The sequence below is a fragment of the Rhinatrema bivittatum genome, chromosome 5 (assembly GCF_901001135.1).
Source record: "Rhinatrema bivittatum chromosome 5, aRhiBiv1.1, whole genome shotgun sequence".
Classification (NCBI taxonomy): Eukaryota; Metazoa; Chordata; class Amphibia; order Gymnophiona; family Rhinatrematidae; genus Rhinatrema; species Rhinatrema bivittatum.
The window spans coordinates 314666541-314691502 of NC_042619.1; the positions used below are offsets into that span (position 1 = coordinate 314666541).

At 43.2% G+C, this 24962-nt stretch overlaps 1 protein-coding gene across 5 annotated transcripts in view; it reads right to left on the bottom strand.

Annotated features, from left to right (window-relative positions):
- FRMPD4 (FERM and PDZ domain containing 4) overlaps positions 1 to 24962 on the bottom strand; it is a 1001692-nt gene that overhangs the window by 345937 nt on the left and 630793 nt on the right. The window contains exon 2 of one of the 5 annotated variants that reach the window (XM_029604345.1): positions 4882 to 4934. The exons of the other annotated variants lie outside the window; for them this stretch is intronic. The gene's annotated coding sequence lies outside the window, so the exon portion shown is untranslated. The remainder of the gene's footprint in view (positions 1 to 4881; positions 4935 to 24962) is intronic. 5 annotated transcript variants of the gene reach the window in all.

Genomic DNA, 24962 nt, shown 5'->3' on the forward strand with positions numbered 1-24962 from the left:
AGACTAGATGCACAATCAATTCTTTATGGGTAGATATCCCTTGTGTGTTGGGGAAGAATATAGTGATATGTGTATACTACCAGAACCAGCACAACTGGGTGTGCAAACCATGCAATTGCATGGAGTTCATATCTTCTGCCGGCGGCTGAAAAAATAGAGGGATGCCCACACCGCTGTGAGGGGGGGGGACGGACTGGCCAAGATGGTGAGACGGACAGTGAAATGCAATGAGAAATTAGGGAAGCTAACCAAATTGGTAGTGCAGTAATACTGGGAGATTTCAATTACCCTGTTTACCCTGTTTACCTGTTGCTGAATTGTCTCAAGATTTTGTGATTATATGGTGCTGTCCCTCCCGATGCAGCCAGTGGGTGAAACACGGGGTCCGTGTTGGGAGACCCCTACCTGCTTTTGGAATTATACGACAACCTTGACAGTGGAGTTGCCGTTTGAAATGTCCATCAAATAAAATATTTGGATCCAACAAGTTATTCTGCACTTTTTGTGTTTGGAGATTTCAATTACCCCAATAATGACTGGGTAAGTGAAACATCAGGGCATGCTAGAGAGATAAAGCACCTAGGTGGAATAAATTGCAGTTTTATGGAGCAATTGGTTCAGGAACCAATGAGAAAGAGAATAATTTTAGATCTAATTCTCAGTGAAGCACAGGATTTGGTGAAAGAGGTGGTGGGGCCACTTGGCAATAGTGATTATAATATGATCAGATTTGAATTAAATGGCACTAAACTTTCAAAAGGGAAACTTTGATAAAATGAGAAAAATAGAAAAAAACTGAAAGGTGCAGCTACAATGGTAAAAAGTGTGCAACAGGTGTGGACATTGTTAAAAAAAAAAAAAACCAAACATCCTATAAGCACAGTCCAGATGGATTCCATGCATTAAGAAAGGTGGAAGGCAAAATGATTACTGGCATGGTTAAAAAGTAAGGTGAAAGCTATTTTAGCCAAAAGATCTTCAAATATTGGAAGAAGGATCCATCAGAAGAAAATAGGATAAAGCATAAGCATTGGCAAGTTAAATGTAAGACATTGATAAGACAGGCTAAGAGAGAATTTGAAAATAAGTTGCCATAGAGGCAAAAACTCACAATAAAAACTTTTAAAAATATATCCAAAACAGAAAGCCTGTGATGGAGTCAGTTGGACTGTTAAATGATCAAGGGGTTAAAGGGGCACTTAGAGAAGATAAGGCCATCATGGAAATATTAAACAATTTTTGCTTCGGTGTTTACTGAAGAGAATGTTGGAGTGATACCTATTCTGGAAAAGGTTTTCATAGGTGATAATTCAGATGAACTGAACCAAATCACGGTGAACCTGGAAGATATAGTGGGCCTGATTGACAAGCTGAAGAGTAGCAAATCACCTCGATCGGATGGTATACACTCCAGGGTTCTGAAAGAACTAAACATGAAATTTCAGACCTATTTCAATTAATTTGTAACCTATCATTAAAATTATCCGATATACCTGAAGACTGGAAGATGGTTAAAGTAACCCCCTATATTTAACCCTTGCGTCAACTGTTAGATGCTGTGCAATAGCAGGAACTGCCTTCCCTGGAGGGTTGTAAAAGCTGCCTGCACAGTGTCGCCATCTCCAATTGGCCCAATGAGCAGAGGTTTTTCTCAGAAATCAAACCTAGATCTCTTGTATAGCAGTATAGAGTACTGTCAGAGAGCCTTCAGGCCAGACCCCTTGCAATAATTTTGATTCCTTCACAGAAAGTGTGTTAGATGCTTGGTACAGCCTCCAAATGAATGTGGTAGAGGCAAAAAACAGTACTGGAAAACATGGGACAAGCATAGAGGATCCTTTATTGCTTTAGCTGTGGTATGTGTGCTGATACCGCTGCTTGAAACACCATTCCAGGGGTCTGATGCCTACTGGGGAAGCAATGGTAAAGATAGAGATCTGAAAGGGGCAGTGGTATTGCATCTCCCATCCTGATGGGAGATTTCAACCTTCACGTGGATGTCCATCCTCGCTCTACCAACTGCGAAACACTACTCTCCTCCCTCAGCCATATGGGTTTTAGACAAATAGTCAACGAGCCCACCCACAAGGCAGGTCATACGTTAGACCTTATCTTCATAAACAAAGGAATATCACCCCACACCATCCCAACTTGCATACCAGTACCATGGACTGACCACCAAATCATTTCCACTGCGCTTGAGATCAAGTAGCACCCTCCACAAACAACACATTCAATTACCATATCAGTCAGGAAACCTTGCACCGGAGATCAGCTCAGCTCACATCTAACGACGGAACTAGTGCATCTGGACCTATCAGACGCCAACTCTGCCATGACATCATGGATCAACATCACCAACAAGGTAGCAGATCAAGCGTGCCCCATGACGACAAAATCTCTCAATCCAGACAAAGATAACAGGAAACCCTGGTTCACCCCTGAGCTGAAGTCGCGCAAACAGGAGCTCAGGGGTAAGGAACACAAATGGCGGAAAAGCCCATCTACAACAACCCTCCTCTCCTATAAATCATGCCTAAACTCATATAGAAACGACATTAACAAAACCAAGAAAGAATTCTTTTCCAAAAAGATACACCACTTCATCTTCGACTCAAGAGCTCTGTTCTCTTATGTATCAGCCCTCACTAAACCGACTACGCCCATCATACCAGATGAAAAAGCCTTTAACAAAGCTAACGAACTGGCAGTCTTCTTTCACAAAAAAATCTCCACACTCGTCGCCCCCCTCAAGGGGCCATCGCCGCTGTTGAATTACTCAATCATCTCCAGTTCTCAATCAGTGCACCCAACCCCCCAACAACATAACACAACCCCAGCGGCTCTCAATACATTCGAGCTAACATCCACTCTAGAAATAGAGAACATCCTTAAGAAGATAAAACCATCGTCCCATCCTTTAGATCACATTCCTTCCAATCTGCTGAGCTCCATCCCTAATATCATTGCTAAACCCATCGCAGACATCATTAACTGCTCGCTCACTCAAGGCCATGTCCCTAACCAACTCAAGTTGGCAATGCTCAAGCCTCTCCTCAAAAAACCCAACCTTTCCACAGCAGACCCAGCCAACTTCAGACCCAGAGCAAATCTTCCAATGATTGCCAAAATTATGGAGAAAATTGTAAACAGACAACTTTCAGAATTCTTAGAAGAAAACAACATTCTCACCACAAACCAATTCGGTTTCCGTAAGACTCGGAACACCGAATCGCTATTAGCCTCACTAACAGACACTATTCTCTTCAATCTGGAAAAAGGTCAACCTTGCCTCCTCGCACTTCTGGATCTCTCCTCAGCGTTTGACACCGTGAGCCACTCTTGCCTCCTACAGCGTCTAGTCAACAATGGCATCACAGGATCAGCGATCAACTGGTTCAAATTGTTTCTTGAAAACAGGTTTCACAAGGTCAAAATTAATAACAAAGAGTCTCACCCCATTGAATCCAAGATGGGGGTACCACAAGGATCATCCCTTTCACCCACTCTTTTTAATATCTATCTTCTGTCTCTCTGTCACCTACTCACCAAACTCAAGCTAATTCACTTCCTATACGCGGATGACATACAAATACTCATCCCTATAGCGGAATCTCTACACAAAACTATGTCATACTGGAATAACTGCCTCGCAGCAATTAACAACCTACTTGACAGCCTCAACCTGGTTCTAAACACAAACAAAACTGAAATCCTCCTTATAGCGCCTGAAAATTATGTCCCACCTATCTCTTCAACTTCTAGCCAATCTCCTGTCACCTCCAAAGACCTCACTTCGCCACAAGTAAGAGACCTTGGTGTACTCCTAGATAACAGACTCAGCCTCAACAAGTTCGTAAACAACACCACAAAAGAATGCTTCTTTAAATTGCAAGTATTAAAAAAATTAAAACCCCTACTACTCTACAGAGACTTTCGCCTTGTTCTACAAGCCATCATACTCCTGAAACTGGACTACTGCAACTCACTCCTTCTGGGCCTTCCCGCTAGCACCACCAAACCTCTTCAGATGGTCCTGAACGCTACGGCCAGAATTCTCACAAACACCAAAAAAAGGGATCATATCACCCCCATCCTCCAGCACCTACATTGGCTACCGATCAAATACAGAATTCACTTTAAAACCATTATGATGATACACAAGGCCCTACATAACATCTCTCCTCTCAACTTAACGTTTCAACTTCAGCTACACATCTCCAAGAGACCAACTAGAAGTGCGTACAGGAACATGCTACTCACCCAGCCGGCAAAAACCTCCCTGAGGAAACGCGCACTATCCACAGCCGGCCCCACACTCTGGAATTCGCTCCCTCCGGACCTTCGCCTGGAACTGTGCCACATTACATTCAAAAAGAAGCTAAAGACTTGGTTTTTTGCACAAGCATTCCCAGAGATCTAAGAGCCGGAAGAATACAATACAATATCTGTATAGAATTTGACCCACCACCACCTCCTGTACATAGGTTTCTGATTAGTTCGTTATCGCAATTTAACTAGACATGTTTATTCTCTGTAACCTCCTCTAAGTTCCTTTATGCCCCTTTATGTTATATGTTATTTTGTTTCAATGTAAACCTCCCATCGAGGCGTCAGTTCTATTTCTTTGTAAACCGGTGTGATATGTATATTATACAGGAACATCGGTCTATAAAAACTAAAATTAATAAATAAATAAATAAGAAGGGAAAACATGCAGACTTAGATGGGCTTTGATATTCTTGTTTGCCATTATATTAACTATCTGTGTAATGGTTACATTGTACATTGGACTCCATTTGAAGATTATTGGGAATACAAAAATCAAGTTTACAGATAAAATATCTGTAAAATAAGACTTAAAAGATCCTTTACATTTACCTTGGGAGATTTTATACAGGGTGTCTTTGAAAGTGAAGCAGAGGTCAACGAAACTGAATACAGAAAGAAATGAAAGGAAAAAAATTATTAACAGCTAATTAATAAATCAGATTTTAAACTTCACACTATTCCATTAATTTACAAAAATTAATGAGTGCTACAGCATTCCACGCAGCAATGAGCCACTGATCTCCTAATGCAGCAATTAGAATGACTCTTTGTAAGTTCCATTACTGAGGGAACTGGATTTGCACAGTGCAAGTAATTTAAATTTCTCTATCATCATTAGTTTGACAGCATCATTAGGGACAACTATGATCCAGTCTATCAAAGCACACTGAAAAATGTTGCCATGACTGACCCTCCAATGTACAAGGGGAGGGCTTCAAAAATAGAAAACCACGAAATTAGTGGCTCTCGTTATCAAGCATGCCTGCAGGCAACAAGAATGCATTAAAACTCTGCTTATCCAACAATAATCCCCATGGTGTGCACCCTACAGAAAATACTGGGTTAAGCTGTAAATGAGCACAGAGAAACTCTGTTTTACAACAAAACAAATGCAGTCCAGTGGCAGTACAAAACAGCATCAAAGCATATTTGTGCCCATTGAGCGAATTTTGAGTTTCATTGCAGGTGGCATCACTTTCCCTTGTTTAAAGAGGTTGCCCTGCTTAACACCATCTTGTGCTGTTACCTGCTGCCTTGAAAAGAAACAGATTCCATCTTTACAGGCTATTTGTTGTGATGCCAGAGCTGGAGAAGAAGAGAGGAAGAGGCAGAAAAACTAACTGCTAGCAAATGGCTGCCATTAATTCGGACAAATGCCTCATTGAAGGGAGAAAAAGATTCAGTTTGCTGCCTATCAAGTGTATCCTTTTGGTACCCAGCCTCCCATGAGAGAGAGAGAGAGAGAGAGAGAGAGAGAGAGAGAGAGAGAGAGAGAGAGAGAGAGAGAGAGAGAGAGACTTCCTATAGTGCCTATGCCCTACATAGGTATTTGAATCCCTATGGGAGGGCTACCTACTAACTCGGGGTGGGGATTAGGTATGAGCGTCGGGGGTTGGGGGCCACTTTCGCATTCCACATGAGACCTACGGACAGAACAGTGGTCTCTAGTGCAGATTTGCTGGCCGTCGGAGTGAGGACGCTCACTCCAAGAGGAGATTTGGGCAACATTCTCTCCACCTAGCATGTTGTTGCCCAGGTAGAGTGTCCATCAAGCTAGGTAGAGAGAACGTTGCCCAAACCACTTCTTGGAGTGAGCGTCCTCACTCCGACGGCCAGCAAATCTGCACTAGAGACCACTGTTCTGTCCGTAGGTCTCATGTGGAATGCGAAAGTGGCCCCCAACCCCCGATGCTCATACCTAATCCCCACCCCAGTTAGTAGGTAGCCCTCCCATAGGGATTCAAATACCTATGTAGGGCATAGGCACTATAGGAAGTCTCTCTCTCTCTCTCTCTCACATATGTTATGGCGAAAACATCGCCACACGCGATGTTTCCCCACTGCACGAAAGAAGCCTCATTTGCATTGGTAACGCCCCCTAATGCGATATTGGAAAATGAGGCCCTTAGATAATAAGCAGCCTTTAACAAGTATAACACTGTAACGTGACATTTGTGCTACAATCTTTTGCTTGTTTTCCTAGACAGTCATATGCTGTAAAAATGCAGAAAGTACTAGACCACAGGATCACAGAAACATATCTAGAACAAGGACAAAGCCAGTCAATATTCCATCTAAAGTTATAAAAACATTCTTAGAAAAGACACAAGGCCACTAATGCCACAAAATTGCAAGAAAACATTTACATAAGAAACAAGAATTAAATTACTGTGCTCCTGTTCTTTCTGCATTTTTATCTAACTTATAGGGTTCAACTGTCCAGGAAAACTAGTTTGAAGGCACAAATGTTATGTTACAATGTTATATTTGTTAAAGGCTGCATATGATCAAAAATAAAAAACTTAGGGGAACAGGACTAATGACTTCTTGTCTGATGTGTCAAAAAGTGATTCACTATGACTAAGGGCCTATGAGCACTCACATGAAAGGGTTGATTTTAAAAAGAGGGCGCAGCCATCCATGTGCGCGCGGTTCCCGGTGCACATGCATGTTATAAAATCTCATGACCGCGTGCACATGCGCACTGGATTTTAAAATCCGTGCACATATGTGTGGGCGGCACAAGCGGGGGGAGGGAGGGGGGAGGCGCGAATTTTCAGAAAATACATGCGGCGACGCAATTGGGCCCTAGTCCCCTCAGAGCCCATGGACCGAGGGAACTTCCCTACCCCGCTGCCTAACCTTCTCTTTCCCCTTTCCACCCCGACCCCTAACCCCTACCTATCTACCCCAATTTTTAAAATTTCATTATTTACTGCTCCTCCAGCCCACGCTTCCCCAGAACAGCAGTTAATGGCTGCTGTTCTGGCTGGCCTCCGTCGTGCCCTGCCTCGCCCCACCCCACCCAGACCATGCCCCCTTGCCCACTCCTTTTTCAGGGCTTGGCACTTGTGCACATATTGGTGGTTACACATGTAGCCAGGCCCTTTAGAAAATGAAAGCGGCGCACGCAGGGCCTGGCCACATGCATCACTGCCGCTATTTGCACGCGTGGCCCTTTGAAAATTAGGGCTTATGGTGGTAGACAAAACCAAATAGGAAGCATGTGTAAGATGAGAGAAAGGGGCTACTACAGGGAATGTGAGCAAGGGCTGACTTACATAGGGCCTGATTCAGTAAGGCTTTTTTCCCATTCTTTGTCTATAGGAAAATAGCTCAGTGAATCAGGCCCTTGGTGACTGAAGCTGCTCTGCCAATAGAAAACTGCAGTTAACTTTGTTGCTTCTGCTGGGAGACACAGGAAGGGTGAAGAATGCCCATGCAGGACAGAAGAGGAAAAGTAGAGGCCTACATGGTGTTGGGTGAGGGAGGAAGGGAGAGGGCCTGGGAAATGAAGAACTAGGGAACATTCCGGGGAAGAGGCAGCCTATTCTAATGGAATGCGCTCTACCTTAACCAGAGTGGAATCAGACTGCAGGTGCTAACTTTAAAAAGTAGATAGAGATCATCACGTGAGCTGATGAGTGAGTAGGAAGCACACACTGCTCACTCCAATTGCCCCTCCTGTTGAAGATCTTATTTCTACTCCAAGATCATACTGTGTGAGGCTAAAAAGTTACCTATATATACTTTGATGTTTTATGGAATACTTCATGGTGAAAGGTGGTGGAGAGATGACTTCTAAAGCACAGAAAAAAAGACAAAGTTGTTGGTAAGCAGACATCAAAATGGTAGACGGCCCGGCTAGCCCGTGAATGCCAAGTGCAACAGCATCACTTGTGAGTGAAGTTATCAAGGTGCTAGATGGAGATTCTAAAACAAATTGCATCAGGCAATTAAATGCTAATTGAAATTAAAACACAAGCAGATGAAATGCCAAAAAGAGCCTCCGGTGTAGAGATGAGATGCAAGTGCTGGCATCTACGCAAAAAATAATGACGGCCCAGGTGAAAAGATGGATGATTTAGAGGACAGAAATCGCAGAAATAGCCTCAGATTTGTACGTTTTCCCAAGGTGCTGACAGATAGAGAAATCAGGATCATCTTGGAAAGTTGGCTGGTGAAAGAATTGAGCCTTAAAAATATGGAAGGAAGGCTAGATGTGGAATGTGTGCACAGACTGGAGCCCAGAACTGGAGTAGCAGTGAGAGCGAAACAGGGATGTGAATCATTTTTTGACGATTTAAAAAAATCGTCCGATATTTTTTAAATCGTCAAAAATTGGTACAGTGCGCGACAAAATGGAAATTTTCACGATTTATTGTGAAAAATCGTTACTCCCATTAGTGTCCACTAATGGGAGTTATTTGGGGGGAGGGCGGGAAAACCGGCACACCAAAACAACCCCTAAAACCCACCCCGACCCTATACAACTAATCCCTTACCTTCCCCCACCCCCCCGAACCCCCCAAAACTTTTTACGAGTACCTGGTGTCCAGTGGGGGCGCGGGAACCGATCTTCGGCTCTTGGGCCATCGGCGCCATTTTGACTGCCACTCAAAAATGGCGCCGATGGCCCGATTAAAAAAAACCCACCCGACCCTTTAAAGATGACCCCTTAGCTTCTCCTACCCTCCCGATCCCCCCAAAACATTTTAAAATTACCTGATGGTCTAGTGGTGGTCCTGGGAGCGATCTCCCGTTCTCGGGCCGTCGGCCATGGCAGCGGCCATCGTAAAGATGGCCGCTGCCATCTTTAAAAATGGTGCCGGCCAGCCAGTGCTCCTACCATGTGACAGGGGCCGGCCAATGGCACAGATAACCTGTCACATGGTAAGGGCAAAGGGCCATCGGCGCCATCTTTATGATTGGCAACCGACGGCCCAAGAACGGGAGATCACTCCTGGGACCATCACTAGACCACCAGGTAATTTAAAAATGTTTTGGGGGGATCGGGAGGGTGGGAGAAGGTAAGGGGTCATCTTTAAAGGGTTGGGTGGGGTTTTTTTTAATCGGGCCATCGGCACCATTTTTGAGTGGCAGTCAAAATGGCGCCGATGGCCCGAGAGCGGAAGATCAGTCCCCGTGCCCCCACTGGACCATCAGGTACTCGTAAAAAGTTTTGGGGGGGTTCAGGGGGTGGGGGAAGGTAAGGGGTCAATTTTAAAGGGTCGGGCCTCACTAAAAAAAAATTAACGATGTGAATCGGAACCGATTCCAATTCACATCTCCAGCGATCAGATTTTTTTCTCCCTCCAGCCGAACCCGATCGTTAAGACGATCGGGCACACGATTCACATCTCTAGAGCGAAAGTCCTCATTGCTAGATTCCTAAATTTTGCTCACAAAGAAGAAATATTACAAGCTTACAGGAAACATGGTGAACTTAAATACGAAGGATCCAGAATCTTATTTCAAGATTAGTCAGCAAATGTGGCTCAAAAAGGTAGAGAATTTGCCAATGTCTGCTCAGAATTGTTTAAAAGACAAATAAAGTTTACTCTTCAATTTCTGGCCAGACTGTGAGTGGAGCATAATGGTGTTTGGCACATCTTTAACTCGGTGACAGAAGCTAACACATTTGTTAAAGAACTGGGTGGTGAACTCTTATATTTTGTAACAAAAGGAAAAAACCAATAGGTGTGTACCATGTGGTGCTTAGTGGTTAGTCAAAAAGGCTTGAGTTATTTCATTCTGTTGTGTTTGAATTGATTGTTGTATGCTTCTATATATGCATTTTTCTGCTGTTTCTTTGATTATTTAGATACAGTGGACCCTTTACTTATGAACTCAATTCGTTTCAGAGGGCTGGTTGAAACTCAAGTTGATTGTAAGTCAAGACTATTTTTTCCATAAGAAATAATGGAACTACCCTTAGGGGTAGATTTTTAAAAAATGCGCGTTCGCGTACTTTTGTTGGCGCACCAGTCGCAAACAAAAGTACGCTGGATTTTAGTAGATACGCGCGTAGCCGCGCGTATCTACTAAAATCCAGGATCGGCGCGTGCAAGGCTATGGAAAATAGGCGCGCCGGCGCGCAAGGCCCTGCTCGCGTAAATCCGGGCGGATTTACGCGAGCAGGGCTTTTAAAATCCGCCCCTTAATGCATTCCAAACCTCCCAAAGTACCCCTTACCTAACATTTTCATAATAAAAAAGGGTTGATTAATGTGCGTAATTACCAGAAACACCTATAATTTTCCTAGTGTACTCACCAAAAAGTTATAAAATGTGCCTAGCCTACCAGAAACAACAATTTCATACTGTATTCACCATTCAGGTTGATATCTTTGGCTTGCAGGAAGGGAGGAGGCAGAGGATTCCCCCCTTCCCACCTCCTTAGAGCACATCTCTGGCCCCCAAACACTCATTTCCCCCTCCCAGCATACTCATTCCTCCCCTCCTAATACCTTCCTGTAGCCAGCTGAGTGCTACACTCCCTTTCTGCTGCTTCACAGAAGCTTTCTTGGTCACCAGTGATGCTGATGCTTGCTGCAATGCCGTGCCGGGTCTGCCTATGTGTTCCTGTGAACATTTACAGCTCTGGGTGTGCCTGAGATGGACAGGCCTCATCGGTGGCAGCAGCAGCCAATCACTGCAACAGCAGAGCAGAAGTCCCACCCACCAAGCCCAAAAAAATGCAATTGACAGGAAAAAACGCCCAATTAGAAGCAAACGCACACACGAGCGGATACACATGGCCTTGGCCAGCATTCAGTTTGCAACTTAAGACTAAAATTTTGGTTGTAACCCAAGTTGTTTGTATATCAAGCCGGTTGAAACTCGAGGGGGAAGGGGCATTTTTGCGCTCAAATAAGTGTTCTCCAGGTCCTTTGTGGGCATCTGTATTTTCTGGAATTAGACGGGTTTGGGAGCTGGGTGGAGAGGGGGGGAAGGAGGCAATCAGGGATGAGAAACAGTTGAAAGATTGGGCAGTTATAAAAGGCTGTAGTTACTTTACTAAAAGCCTTTCTATAACAGTATTTTATCGAATTGCTGGAGAGCAAGGTTGAGTGATTTCTAGCAAACCTTTTAATATGATACTGCGAAATTTTGAATTCCTGTTTTTTTGGATAAAATATGGCTAATGCACTTTGTTATGGGGCAGATTTTCAAAGGGTTACGCGCGTAACTCCCGAAAAGCTGCCCCTGCCTGCCCCTGCGTGTGCCGAGCCTATCTTGCACATCCCGGGGGCTTCGAAAAAAGGGCGGGAAGTGGCGGGTCCGGGGCCATGGTGGCAGTCCAGGGGCAGATCTGGGGGTCAAGGGGTGGTCCGGGGGCGTGGTGGAGGTTCAGGGGCAGTCCGGGGGCGGTCCCGAGTCCTCCGGCACAGCGGCTTATGCCGGGAGCTGGAGAGCCGGCGCGCGCAAGCTATGCCTGCCCAGAGGCTAGGAGGGTTAGGAGGGGGTTTTAGATAGGGCTGGGGGGGGTGGGGCCGGAGGGAACGGAGGAAGGCTGTGCGGCTCGGCGCGTGCAAGTTGCACAATTGTGCACCCCCTTGCACGCGCCGACCCTGGATTTAATCGGGCGTAGATTTGTTTGCACCGGGATGCGCGAACAAATCTACGCCCACGCACAGGTTTAAAGATCTGCCCCTATGCATCTTGGAATATAGATGGTTTAGGATCGCTGATAAAAAGACAAAAAATGGTACAAATCCTTAGACGGAACAAAATTCAGACTGTATTGCTCAAGAAACCCACTTGACTGCATCAGAAAGTAAAAAATTAGCTAGGTAGGCCAATGTTTTTATTTACCAGCAGTTCAGAGAAAGGGAGGAGTAGCGATTTTAACTGATAAAAAGCTGCATTTTGAAAAAAACCTTATGAATATCAAGACAATGAAGGCAGGATAATATTTGTTGTGGAGATATTAATGGGTAAGGAAATCTCATTGGGCAATATTTGTGCTTCAAACAATTTTTCACAGGCCTTTTTTTATGAAGATTGTATCTGTTTGCTTAACACACAAAAGAAGCCAGCTGATATTAGTGAGTGATCCATTCACTGATAAATCTCCTGGTCAAGGAACTAAATAAAAAAAAAAACAGCAGGAATCCCCTATCTGTGCAAGGCTTTGCAGTTAGTAGACCCATGGCATATCCTCCACCCAGAGGAAAAAGATTTCACATGTATATCCACAGCCCATCAGACAATGTCTAGAATTGATTATATTTGGACTTTTGATATATATTTTTCCACAAAGTAGTTAAAGCCGAGATTGGAAATCCTGGAATTTCAGACCATTCCTTAATCTAGATAGAGGGTATAAAAAATATGGCGCTTTCCATATCAGCCGAAATAGAGTTTCATACTTGTCTGAAACAAAAATGGAGTTTGAGCAGTCAAATGTACAACGTAAAGGGGAAGCGTCACTATTTTGGGAAACTAGCAAAGAAGGCTGCGAGGGGATATAACTGCTTACAGTATTCAAAAAGTCAAGATGCTGAACAGAACTATTGCGCAACTAGAAAAAGAGTTAAAGGTAAATAAGTAGCTAATCCCACTGTGGTGCATAGAAATACAGATCTATATTATATTCACCTAATTCTTATTTACACAAAGAGACCAAAGACAGTTATTAAGATTGTCACATCAGTTCTTTAGATTTGGTAATAAAGCTGGGAAACTTATGGCAAATTTAGTCAAAACATGGGAAAGAGAAGACCTATATACAATGTTTGAGAGATGAGCAGGGTAGGACTTGTTACGATGTGAAGTCCATGTGTAAGACATTTAACACATTTTATAAGAGATTATATTCAGCTGATCAGACAAGTGATGCTTCGAGAACAGATACATTTTTTGAAAATATAACTCTACCACAACTGCAAGACAATCAGCTAGAGGAACTTAACATGCCAATAGCAGTGCAAAAAATATGGGAGTGCATTAAAACTAGTGCACTGCATAATGTTCCTGGTCATGATGGATTCAATGCTGACTATTATAAAATTCTAGGACATCAGATACTTTCCCCTTTGAGAAATCTTTTTTGAAGACGCCCTTGATAGAAGAGAGTTTCCAAAAAGCTCTATGAAGGCTCACATCTCTGTTTTGGTCAAACCTGGGAAAGACCCTCAGAACCCAGCTTCTTACCGGCCAATCTCTCTTTTGGATTTTAATCTTAAACTATTTGCAAAACTCCTAGCAAACAAAATTAATAAATTCCTTCCACAACTAATAACTCAAAATCAGGTGGGTTTTATGAAAGGGCGTCCTGCAGGAAGGTATCTTGTCCGACATATCAGATATGTCTTATTGCAGGAATAGGAAGATATCCTTCCTTTGATGCAGAGAAGGCCTTCAATTGTATGTCGTGAGATTATTTCTTTTCAGTTTTCCCTAAATATGGGTTTGAGGGCACAATATATTTCCTTGCTTTATAAAAATCTAAAATCGGCAATAATAGTAAATGGGATATTATCTGAAGAATTTCCATTACAGAGAGGTACAAGGCTTTCTCCATTATTATATATGTTGAGTATAGACCCTTTTTTTTACAAAAGATAGAAAGTTGTCCAAACATAAAAGGTTTTGAGATAGACAATATCAGTTTCAAAACTGTGGCTTTCACTGATGATGTCTTAGTATTTTTGTCGAACTCATAGGCCTTGTTTATTAACATCATGCATTTACAACAGGAGTTTAGAAGCTTTTCAGGATTAAAAATTAACCTAGATAAATCTGAAGCGATTGATGTGATAGGTGATTTACAGAATACTTGGGAGGGTATTTTCCCTTTATGATGGGTACAGGGAGAAATGAAATATCCTGGAATACTTATCCCATGGGATATTCAACACATATATAATATTAATCCATTACTGTCAAAAATGAAAACTAAATTGATAGAATGGAGATTATCACCGCTGTCTCTAATTGGAAAAATCCAGCTCTTTAAAATGACAATATGGCTGAAATGATTTAGGGTACTCCAATTACTACCTGTCTTGTTTAATAATATGGATCTTCTCGAATTTCAGAGCATTCTTTGGGATTTTCTCTGGAATACTAAATGGCCATGAATTGCCCTTGTGTTCTAAAACATGTTAAAGATTGGTTATATGGTACAGAAGACCACTCACCTACATCTTTTTTGAGGGAGTGGTGTGCCCCATTGTTGAGTTTATGTAACCTGCCCCATTTAAAAACAAATACTCTTCCTAGATAAATCAAATAGAACATAGTGATATCAACAGGGAGACAAGCTTGGAATCTGCTTTGTAAATATTTGCAGGCAGATCATACAATGTCCCCTTATTTTTTAAACTGGGGAAATCCTCAATTTATGCCTGGATTACAAAATCCTGTCTTTACAAAATGGAAAAAAAAACCCGGTGTATATCAATTGCACCACTTTCTACAGACAGATAGAATAACAATTTAATCATTTGGGGAACTTATGTTGGAATATAAATTGGACAACAAAGATTTTTGTGCATATTTAAAAGTGCGTCATTATGTCATGCATCAGTGTATTCTTCCTGACAAGCCCTTACTCAGGAGCTCTTTTGAGGATATATATTGGAACCTACCATAAAGAAAAAACATCATGTACAATTTTTATGAAGATGTTTTTGGCTCTTCAGAAACAAGGCTCAATGTTCATGGCGATCAAATCATTATTGGACAGTGGGACAGCAGAAGCTATGGAAAATCTAGGTATGAAAGATTTGCAAGCTTGTTTTCATCAAATTTCCCAAGTTACAGAAAATGAGCTATTACGGGAAACACAATGTAAGTTCCTGTGAAAACTCAGGTGTGGGCCTATAAAGTAAAAATAAGTTCATCTGAACTTTGTGTCAAATGTATATCCCAGTGAGTCACATAATGGCATAATTTCTGGAACTGCAGTAAAATACAACATTTTTTTGGAGGAAATTAATTGATTATTGGGCTATTTGATCGCCTATAAATTACCTCTGTTGGCACGTATATGTCTGTTTGACATATGGGAAGATCTCCAACCTGATCTCCAAGAAAGCCAGCAAAAGTTTTTATGCAAGGCTTTTCTCTTAGCAAAAAAAAAAAACTATCTTGGCTAGGTGGCTTGAAAAAGAAGAACCTACGCTCTGGATCCACAAACTTTTAACTTATGAATACATGTCTGCTAAAACTTCCTCTCCAAGAAAAATTAATTCTTTTTTGGAAATTTGGTCAATCTAATGGGAATGAGTGAAAAGGCACGTAGTTTACTGTTCCAGTCAAGCTAAACCTATAACAGGATACTGGAAATGGGAAATCTTGCACGAAAGGTCTAAACAATATCTGAAGCAGGTCGATGTCAGCTTTCTCTCTCTACCCTAAGAGCCTGAGTGGTTATTTTATTGATGGACAATCTGGTTTGGGACCAGATTGTCCATAACAGAAGTGTTTGAAACATGGGTTAATAGTAGCCCTTTATTATTCTTTCATCAGTGATTTTCCTAATGTAACAGGAAGAGTTTTTTCACTTACCTCAGCTATGCATCCATTGAGTATAAAAGGTATTCATTTACTAAGCAATGTTTATTAACAAATGGAATTCAGTTTTTTTCAAGATGATTTAGGGCCTTTCATTATTGCCCATTGACATAATAATAATATAAGATAAAGTCAGGGGTTGGGGGAAGGGTTGGGGTAGGAATGTGGGGAGATTAAAAAATGTACGCTGTACTCAATTTTTTTTGTAATATTTTGCATAATGAAAATTGAAAATAATTTGGAAAAAAAAAAGAAAAAGTAGATAGAGCAGCTTTTAAAACAGAACATGTGGGAAAGCCAACAGTTGTTCGAGGTTCAGAGGGAGGAATCTTCAAAAGATACTGGCAAACTAAGTAAATCCCAATGTCCCACTACAGAGATGGTAGTAGAAGCGGAACAGTTATTTACCCTTTCAAACAATACTAGTGTAACCGTATGAAGGGACCCTCCATGAAACTTGCAATTGGCAGATTTAAATAAATAGTTTCAACCATTTTTTCACTCAACTCATAATCAAGCTATTTATTTATTTAATGGTTTTTATATACTGATAACCGTTTCTGTTGCCAGAAATTGTGTTAATATAAAACCCAAAACTGATGGTATATATAGTAATCAAAATGCAAAAAAACCACACAATGTTTCCAGGAAATGCTATGGTCACGTTTAAATGCAGGTGTAATAACTGGAGCTAAGACACAAGTTGGTTAATATATGCCTGAGGCCCTGATGAAGGTTTTCGAAACACGAGCCGTGTCGGGCCGTGTGTTATGAAACCAACCGTATAATGTGTCTATTGTTCCTATCTGGAGTGGATTAAGCATAGCGGCGTTATAAGATAAAAGCGCTTTTTTGTTTCATTTTAGAGCGCATTAGGGTGGTATTGAGATATATAAAATAAGCGCGCCACTAAGTAAAAAAATGTTTGGAGCCCAATGATTATATTTAAAAGGTGCATAATCACTTTGGTGACATATGAACTTATGACTTCACCTTAATAAGTGAATTCTGTTCTTGGTAAGAGACGACATAAAAAGCAGCACCCATTTCTTTATGAGGTCTTTCCCACTTTTATATACTATCTTTAAAAAGTTTCCAGAAATTGTGTTAAGGCAACTAACATGGGGCTGGATTTTCTATCTTTGCACACCTCTTTGAATCCCACGGTAACAGGGGGCGGAGCAGGGGGCTGGCCTGCAAAAGCAAGCAGCGATCTCACCACCGCGGTGTTATCGCTGCTGGCTTTCGCACCCAATAGCGCCACCGTGAAAGGTGGCTGATGACATCACATCCTACATATAGCATATATATGAGCATATAAGGAAGTTGCTTCCAACCAACCAGTGCCTCAGCAACAGGCCTTCCTGTTCTGAAGTGCAATTTGCTATTCCATTGTTCCTGATCCTGTGTGTGCCTCCTGTGTTCCTACTTCTGTGTCCCCTGCTCCTGCCCCTGCCTTTGCCTTGCTCTTACCTGCCTCTTTTCCTTACCTTGACCCTTGCTTCCTTTCCGACTGATCTCTTGTGCTTGACCTTCACCTGTTATCTGACTTTTGCCCGTATGCTGCCTGCCTCGACCCCTGCCTAGAATTTCACTTTGCCTGGATCATGACCTTTGCCTGTATGCTGCCTGCCCTCACCATTGGCCTGTTCTCTGACTTCCTTCACTCATTGGGACCTCGCTTAGGTCCTGCTGGCCCCCAAACCCAAGGGCTCAACATGTGAAACCCAGACCAGTCCCTGAGCATGTCCATCTACTGATGGCATGGGCCTAGGCCTGCTAGGCTGCATTAATCACACCTCAATCAAAACGGCTCACCAGCTGTGATATTATGACCCAGACTGGCCATTGTCAGAGACAGAATGCTGAGTTCAGTGGACCTTGCAAGGTTTGACTTGGCATGGCATTTCTTATGTTCTTATGCACTGAATGGTGGGAAGGAGTTGTGATGGAGGCATGTACAGGTGAAGGTCTGAGCAGGACAGGGAGAGTGTGAAAGAAGAAGTGGAGGTTTTTGAAGGATGGGGCTGGGGGACAGGTGGGGGACCCATAGTGGTGGAGGCTATTGGAATCTATATTTGCAATGTTAAAAAAAAGTGTGATGAAGGAAGCATTGGAGTAATCTAAAAAGGAACACAAATAGGAAAGTTGCTCAAATTAGGGCAGGGATTAGGGAAGGAGCAAGAAGGTTGGATGAAATAACCTCTAGAGCCTTTGCACTTTTTAATAAGTTCAGTCTTCTGTGGGTGGCAGTCTTTCCACAGAATTGCTTAAAGCTGACTTGGACACTTTCCACCAGATGAGAGTATGCAGGAAGAAAGTTTGAATTAATACATTTACTTGTTTCTATTCTTAATTAAAATATGATATCAGTAGGGATGACATCTCAGCCACAGTAGTCAGGAGCTGGCCCAACATAAGCCAGTTCAGCAAGAGACAACCAGATAGGAAGCAGCACAATAGTTGCCACTTCAGATCGCATGCCAGCAAGATCCAGAGCAGGATCCCCAGGAAGAGCAGCCATCAGTCAAACTGAAGCCATGTGATACTGGAGGATGGAAGGAAGAAAAGCCAGCATATATTGCTAAAAAAAACGAGTTTTCCCAAATTACATAAAATTCAAGAATTAGTTGTCCAGATCATTATTACAAGCAGAGGGTCTGATATTCTAAATAGTTTGGAATGTATCTACTTCTCCATTTGGATAGTAGAATAGCTTTTTCGGGCTGCAATTATGCAGAGTTGAATGTACCATGCCTAGATTTGACAGCTGGAAATACTTTGGCTCTAATTACTCTGCAGCCTAGGAAAGTGCAAAGGTTTGATATCCTTCCAAGTGCCTACGACTCCCCAAAGTTTGGGACTCACACCTCAAGCTATTTCCAAACAATACATAAACACACAAACAGAAACCACAGCACAGATGTCAGTATGATGATGGCCTCATCCGATAGAACCAAGAAGAAAAAAATACTAAAGCCATTCACAATGGCTTTACACAGCAGAAATGCCATAAGACTAAATGTGTCACAGTATGGAGAGATGGGCAAGAAAGAGAATCATAATGGCCAGCAGGAATCGCAGAATGCCAGCATTTCAGAATCAAATTGGCAAAATCAACAAACTGCTAGGCTGACCTCTCCAACAGGCCTTGACTTTCACATTCCAGCACGCTCCCCAGCGGCAGCTTTGCAAAATGAGGGGATCCAGGCCTCACTGTCTGCATCAGCCATGGTATGTGTGCTTGCCTTGTCCCTAGCAATACCATGCCAGGGATCTGATGTATACTCAAGCTGGAAAAAGGCATCTTTAAAGGGATGTCTACATATGGGTTCCAATACAATAAAAAGAAGTACATGTAACATTAGGGGTGTGCATTCATTTCCAACGTATTGGTAATCCGCAACGTATAGGGCCATATTCGTTGTATTCGTGGGGAAGCGAAACGTATCGCGATTCCCCATGAATACAACTAATCTTCGCCAAATTATTCGGCTGTCTAAAGGAGCGAATTTAAACAAATCCCCCACCCTCCTGACCCCCCTCCCCCCAACACTTACCAAAACTCCCTGGTGGTCCAGCGGGGGGTCCGGGAGTCATCTCCTGTACTCACCCTCGGCTGCCAGTATTCAAAATGGCACTGATAGCCTTTGACCTTACTATGTGACAGGGGCTACCGGTGCTATTGGTCAGCCCCTGTGACATAGTGAGGGCAAAGGCTATCGGCGCCATTTTGAATACCTGCAGCCGATGGCCCGAGTGCAGGAAATCGCTCCCGGACCCCTGCTGGACCACCAGGGACTTTTGGCAAGTCTTGGGAGACCCTCCTGACCCCCACAAGACTTGCCAAAAGTCCCTGGTGGTCCAGCGGGGGTCTGGGAGCGACCTCCTGCACTCGGGCCATCAGCTGCCAGTATTCAAAATGGCGCTAATAGCCTTTGTCCTCACTATGTCACAGGGGCCGACCAATGGCACCGGTAGCCCCTGTGACATAGTAAGGGCAAAGGCTATCGGTGCCATTTTGAATGCTGGCAGCCGACGGCCCGATTGCAGGAGGTCACTCCTGGACCCCCGCTGGACCACCAGGGACTTTTGGCAAGTCTTGTGGGGGTCAGGAGGGTCCCCCAAGACTGGCGCCGGCCATCCATTGCTCCTACCATGTGACAGGGGCCGACCAATAGCACCAGTAGCCCCTGTGACATAGTAAAGTCAAAGGCTATCGGCGCCATTTTGAATATCGGCAGCCGAGGGCGTGAGTGCAGGAGATGCCTCCCAGATCCCCCGCTGGATCACCAGAGAGTTTTGGTAAGTCTTGGGGGGTCAGGAGGGTGGGGGGTTGTAGTTAATTCAATTTTAGCCGGGAAACAAATAAGAATGAAGGCATGAATATATCGGGGGCCCCCCTTGCCGAATGCAACGTATCTGCCCCCCGACGAATACAAATACCAAATGCAACGTATGGCATCCCTCTGCACATCCTTATGTAACATATTGTAAGGGGACCCCCGTTACTAGTCAAGTTGCCTTTAACTGTTACTGCCACAGTGGTCTCAACATCCTGGTGTGCCAGTACTGTAAGAGCAATGGTCTCAACAGACTTTGTCCCTCTCAGTGAGGTCAGTATAGGTAGGGAGGTTTGGCACTCCCCAGTGGGAGGTGCCATAGGTTTGATAAAATTGCTGTGCCCATCAGACACAGTCAGTAAGGAACAGGAGCCCAGAGTCAGGAGTCCGGTGTCAGCAATAGTCACCCAAGGGCTGAAGCAGAGTGGGTACCTTTCTGTGTGGATGAGGGATCCCCAAAAGTGTTCCACAGAAGTGCTATGTGTCTGAAGGTCCAAAGAAAAGGGATTGCTTCAGAGAACAGAGTGACGTGAGAGGATTGTCCTTTGGGGAGTTCAGAGAGAAACTGCCTGCTAGCAGGTGGTCCTACAGAGTCCCTGACCGAAAAGGAATCAGCCAGAATCTCATATTTATTTATTTATTTAAATTCTTTTAATATACCGATGCTCAAGACAGGTCTTATCGTGCCGGTTTACAATAAACTAGGGGGAACCAGTTAACAGAGAAAGCAAAAGTTACATTATAACAGGGAAAGTGGAACTAGGCTGTTAGAGAAAAGAAAGGTTAAACAAATTCTAACTGGAGAGAAGGGCAAAAGCAGGAGAGGGTGCTTACAATGTAATTATTATGTACAAATTTACATAGTGTATATGAATTAAGCAAGTTAAAAGATTAGTCGAGAAACAGTTCCTTTGAGTTGCGGAGATGGACGCAACCGTGGGGTATGAGACAGTGTGGGTGACCCTGAGGCTTTTCAGGGGTATGCTTGGGCGAACAGCCAAGTTTTTAATTTTTTTCTGAACGTGATATGGCAATGTTCCTGGCGGAGATCTGGCAGGAGGGAGTTCCAGTGATGCGGACCAGCAATTGATAGTGCTTGTTTTTCAATAGAGTTGTGAAGAACGGATTTTTTAGGGGGAACTTGGAGGGAATCTCTATATGCAGATCTGGTGGGTCTTGCAGAGGAGTGTGGTTTGAGGGGTATGGTAAGTTGGAGCGAGGATTCTTGAAATAAGGTTTTGTGGATAATAGTGAGTGTCTTGAAGAGAATTCTGTAGCGAATGGGTAGCCAGTGAAGTATTTTTAGAATTGGGGTGATGTGGTCCATGCGGCGGGAGTTTGTGAGGATCCTGGCTGCAGCGTTTTGCAGCATTTGAAGAGGTTTGGTAGAAGAGGCCGGGAGACCAAGTAACAGCGCATTACAATAGTCAATCTTTGAAAATAGTATGGCTTGAAGGACTGAACGGTAGTCGTGAAAGTGAAGGAGAGGTCTTAACTGTTTTAATACCTGTAGTTTGTAAAAGCCTTCTTTGGTGGTGTTGTTGATGAATTTTTTAAAGTTCATTCTGGAGTCTAGGAAGGCTCCTAGGTCTCTCACTTGATTTACTAGGTGTGTGTTAGTATTGATGGCTAGCATGTTATCATTAGGGGAGATGACTAGCAGTTCGGTCTTGGAGGTATTGAGAACGAGGCAGAGACTTGTGAGAAGGAGGTTGATGGCTTGGAGGCAGCTATTCCAGTAGTTTAGAGTGTCGGAGACAGGTTCCTTGATGGGGATTAGGATCTGCATGTCATCCACATAGATGAAGTATGTGAGGTTGAGGTTATCGAGGAGTTGGCATAGGGGGAGAAGATATATGTTGAATAGGGTCGGCGAGAGCGAGGAACCCTGGGGAACTCCTTGTTTGGCAGCTACAGGGTGAGACTCTTTGTTGGTTATTTTTACTTTGTAGTATCTGTCGCTTAGAAAGGATTTTAACCAGAGGAGTGCAGCACCTGAGATACCTATTTCTATCAGACGGTTGATGAGGATTGTGTGGTTCACTTCGAACGCTGCCGAGATGTTTAGGAGAGCTAGAAGGTATGATTGACCTTTGTCGAGACCCAACAGGATGTTGTCAGTTAATGAGAGTAGGAGAGTTTCTGTATTTCTGCGTTTCCTGAAACCGAATTGCGATGGATATAGGATGTCGTGAGATTCGAGGTAGTCTGTGAGTCTAGTGTTGACCAGTTTTTCCATTAGCTTGGCTATGAAAGGTAGGTTAGCGATAGGGCAAAAATTTGAGGGATTAGATGGGTCCAGGTTGGGTTTTTTTAGTAAAGGTTTCAGCGAGGCTGTTTTCAAAGCGTCTGGGACTGTTCCGTTTGTGAGTGAACAGTTTATTATGTCGGCTAAAGGTTTGGCGATGATGCTAGGAATTGTAAGAAGGAGTTTGGTCGGGATTTGGTCTATTGGGTGCGATGAGGGCTTCATTTTCTTGATGATAGATTCTATTTCCAGGGATGATGTGGTATCGAAAGATTCTAGGGACCGTTTGTGTGTCGATGGGGCGTGGTTTTGGTGTGGTGGAGGCTGGGAGTTGTGAATGGGGTTAGGAATGGGGTTGTAGGATGTTAGCGGGGTAAGTAGATTTTTTATTTTGTTGTCGAAGAAGACTGCCAGCTCGGTGGATTTGTTTTGTGCTTCTTCTTCCAGGATGATAGGAGGAATAAGGGTGGTGAGTGTGGCAACATATGAGAAGAGTGTTTTTGGGTCGTATATGAAGCCGTGTATTTTTTTGGCGTAGAAGTCTCTTTTTGTACGAAGAATAGTGGTCCTATAGTAGCTCATAGTGGATTTGTAGGAGGCCCGTGCAGTATTAGTGGGGTTCTTCCGCCATTGTTGTTCTTTATGTTGAAGGTTTTGTTTAAGTGTTCTTAATTCTGATGAGAACCAGGGTTTTTTGTTGGTATGGGCAGGATCGATACTTTTTGATGTCAAGGGGCATATTTTATCAGCAGCTGCTTGGGTGATGGTTAGCCATGAGTTCATGGCTGTGTCCGCATTTGTGAGGTCCAGGTTAGTTAGTTCCTTGGTGAGGTGTTGCTGAGAGTTTCCATGGAGCATGTTTTTCTAAATTGGATCGTGGATTTGGTGATGTTGTTGGTGGGTTTTTTCTTTATGGATATTTCCGTTTCTATAATTGAGTGGTCTGACCAAGGGATGGGGGTGCAAGTAGGAGGAGCAGTGGTCGAGATCGGATCATTCGTAAATATTAAATCAAGTGTGTGTCCTGCTTTGTGCGTGGGTTTGTTAATAATTTGTTTAAAGCCCATGGCCATGAAGGATGAGAGGAGGGCTTTGCAGTTGGCTGAGGGAGTTGGGGAGTCCACATGAATGTTGAAGTCTCCTAGCAGGATCACTGGTGAGTTTGTGTTGATGTGTTTGGCTATAAGTTCTATGAGGGTTGATGGGTCGGAGTCTAGGAGCCCAGGCGGGGCGTATATGAGGCAGATTTGGAGTTGATTGGATTTGAATAGCCCAATTTCAAGTTTAGTTGAGGTTTTAATTGCATGCTGGGTTATTCTAAGTTCTTTTTTGGCAGCTAGCAATAATCCTCCCCCTCTTTTTTTTGTTCTGGGGATGGAGAAAAAGTCGTAAAGTTGTGTCGGTAATTGGTTGATTAGTGGTGTGTCCGTGTTTTTTAACCATGTTTCAGTTATAGCACACAGGTCCGGTTGGGTGTCCCGTAGGTAGTCGTTAAGCAATTGAGATTTTTTTGATAGGGATTGGGAGTTGAGGAGGGTTAGTGTGATTAAGGATAGGCCTAGGAATTGGGTTAGAGAGGAGATCATGATGGGGATCAGGGATCTCTTAGAGCGTTGTATTTTGGGAAAGAGTGCATTAACTCTGTAGAGGGATGAGTGCGGGATGATAGGGATAGGGAAGGTTTGTGTCAAGTTGATTAACTGGCGAGGCTGGCTGACTGCTAGAGAGGATTGCAAAAAGGACTGCTGACTGCTAGAGAGGATTGCAAAAAGGAGTGAAGTTCAAGAGAGAAGGAGAGCTGCATCCATAGATAGGTACCTGGGGAGGGTTAGGAGAGAATCTACCTGTCAGCATGGGCAACCTTTGCTGCTGAAAGAGACAAATGTTTTCATGCTTTTGGACTCTGGTTTTGCTGTCTGATACACAAGCACTCGGTGTATCATTATTTTTTACTTTGTTTTTACCCGCTTTCAGTGCCAGTAAAGAACTCTTATTTTAAACAACAGATGTGGTGTCCATGTTGTGCTTTTTGGACTTTGACTGGGCTGATGAGCAGAAGAAACCCACTGAGGAAAACCCCAAAGGTCCAGGAAGAGTTCAATCTGTTCCCCCCCCCCCCTCCCCCATCTCCAGTGCATGAACCGTGGGCAATCACGGGGCCTGCTCTAGACCATAAGCCTCCTGGTAAACCCTTGTGCTCAAGCCCAGATCAGGATGGAAGCTACAGATGCAATATCAAATTGTTTTCGTATTAGGTTTATTTGTTCATGTGATAGAACTGCTTTGTTCTTATTCATTTCCCTTTTCATTTACAGTTATCTTTCTATTTACACTTACTTGTTAGCACTTAAAAAAAGGGCTATATCATTTTAAAAAGCTTGTCAAGGAAATATAACTTTGCTGCTGCTGCTGCTCTGAAAGTGGATAAAATAGTTTGCAAATAAAGTGAATTTTGTATTTTCACCAGATTTAAGACTGCGATTTCTATCGTACAATACAAAATCATTTTCCCAA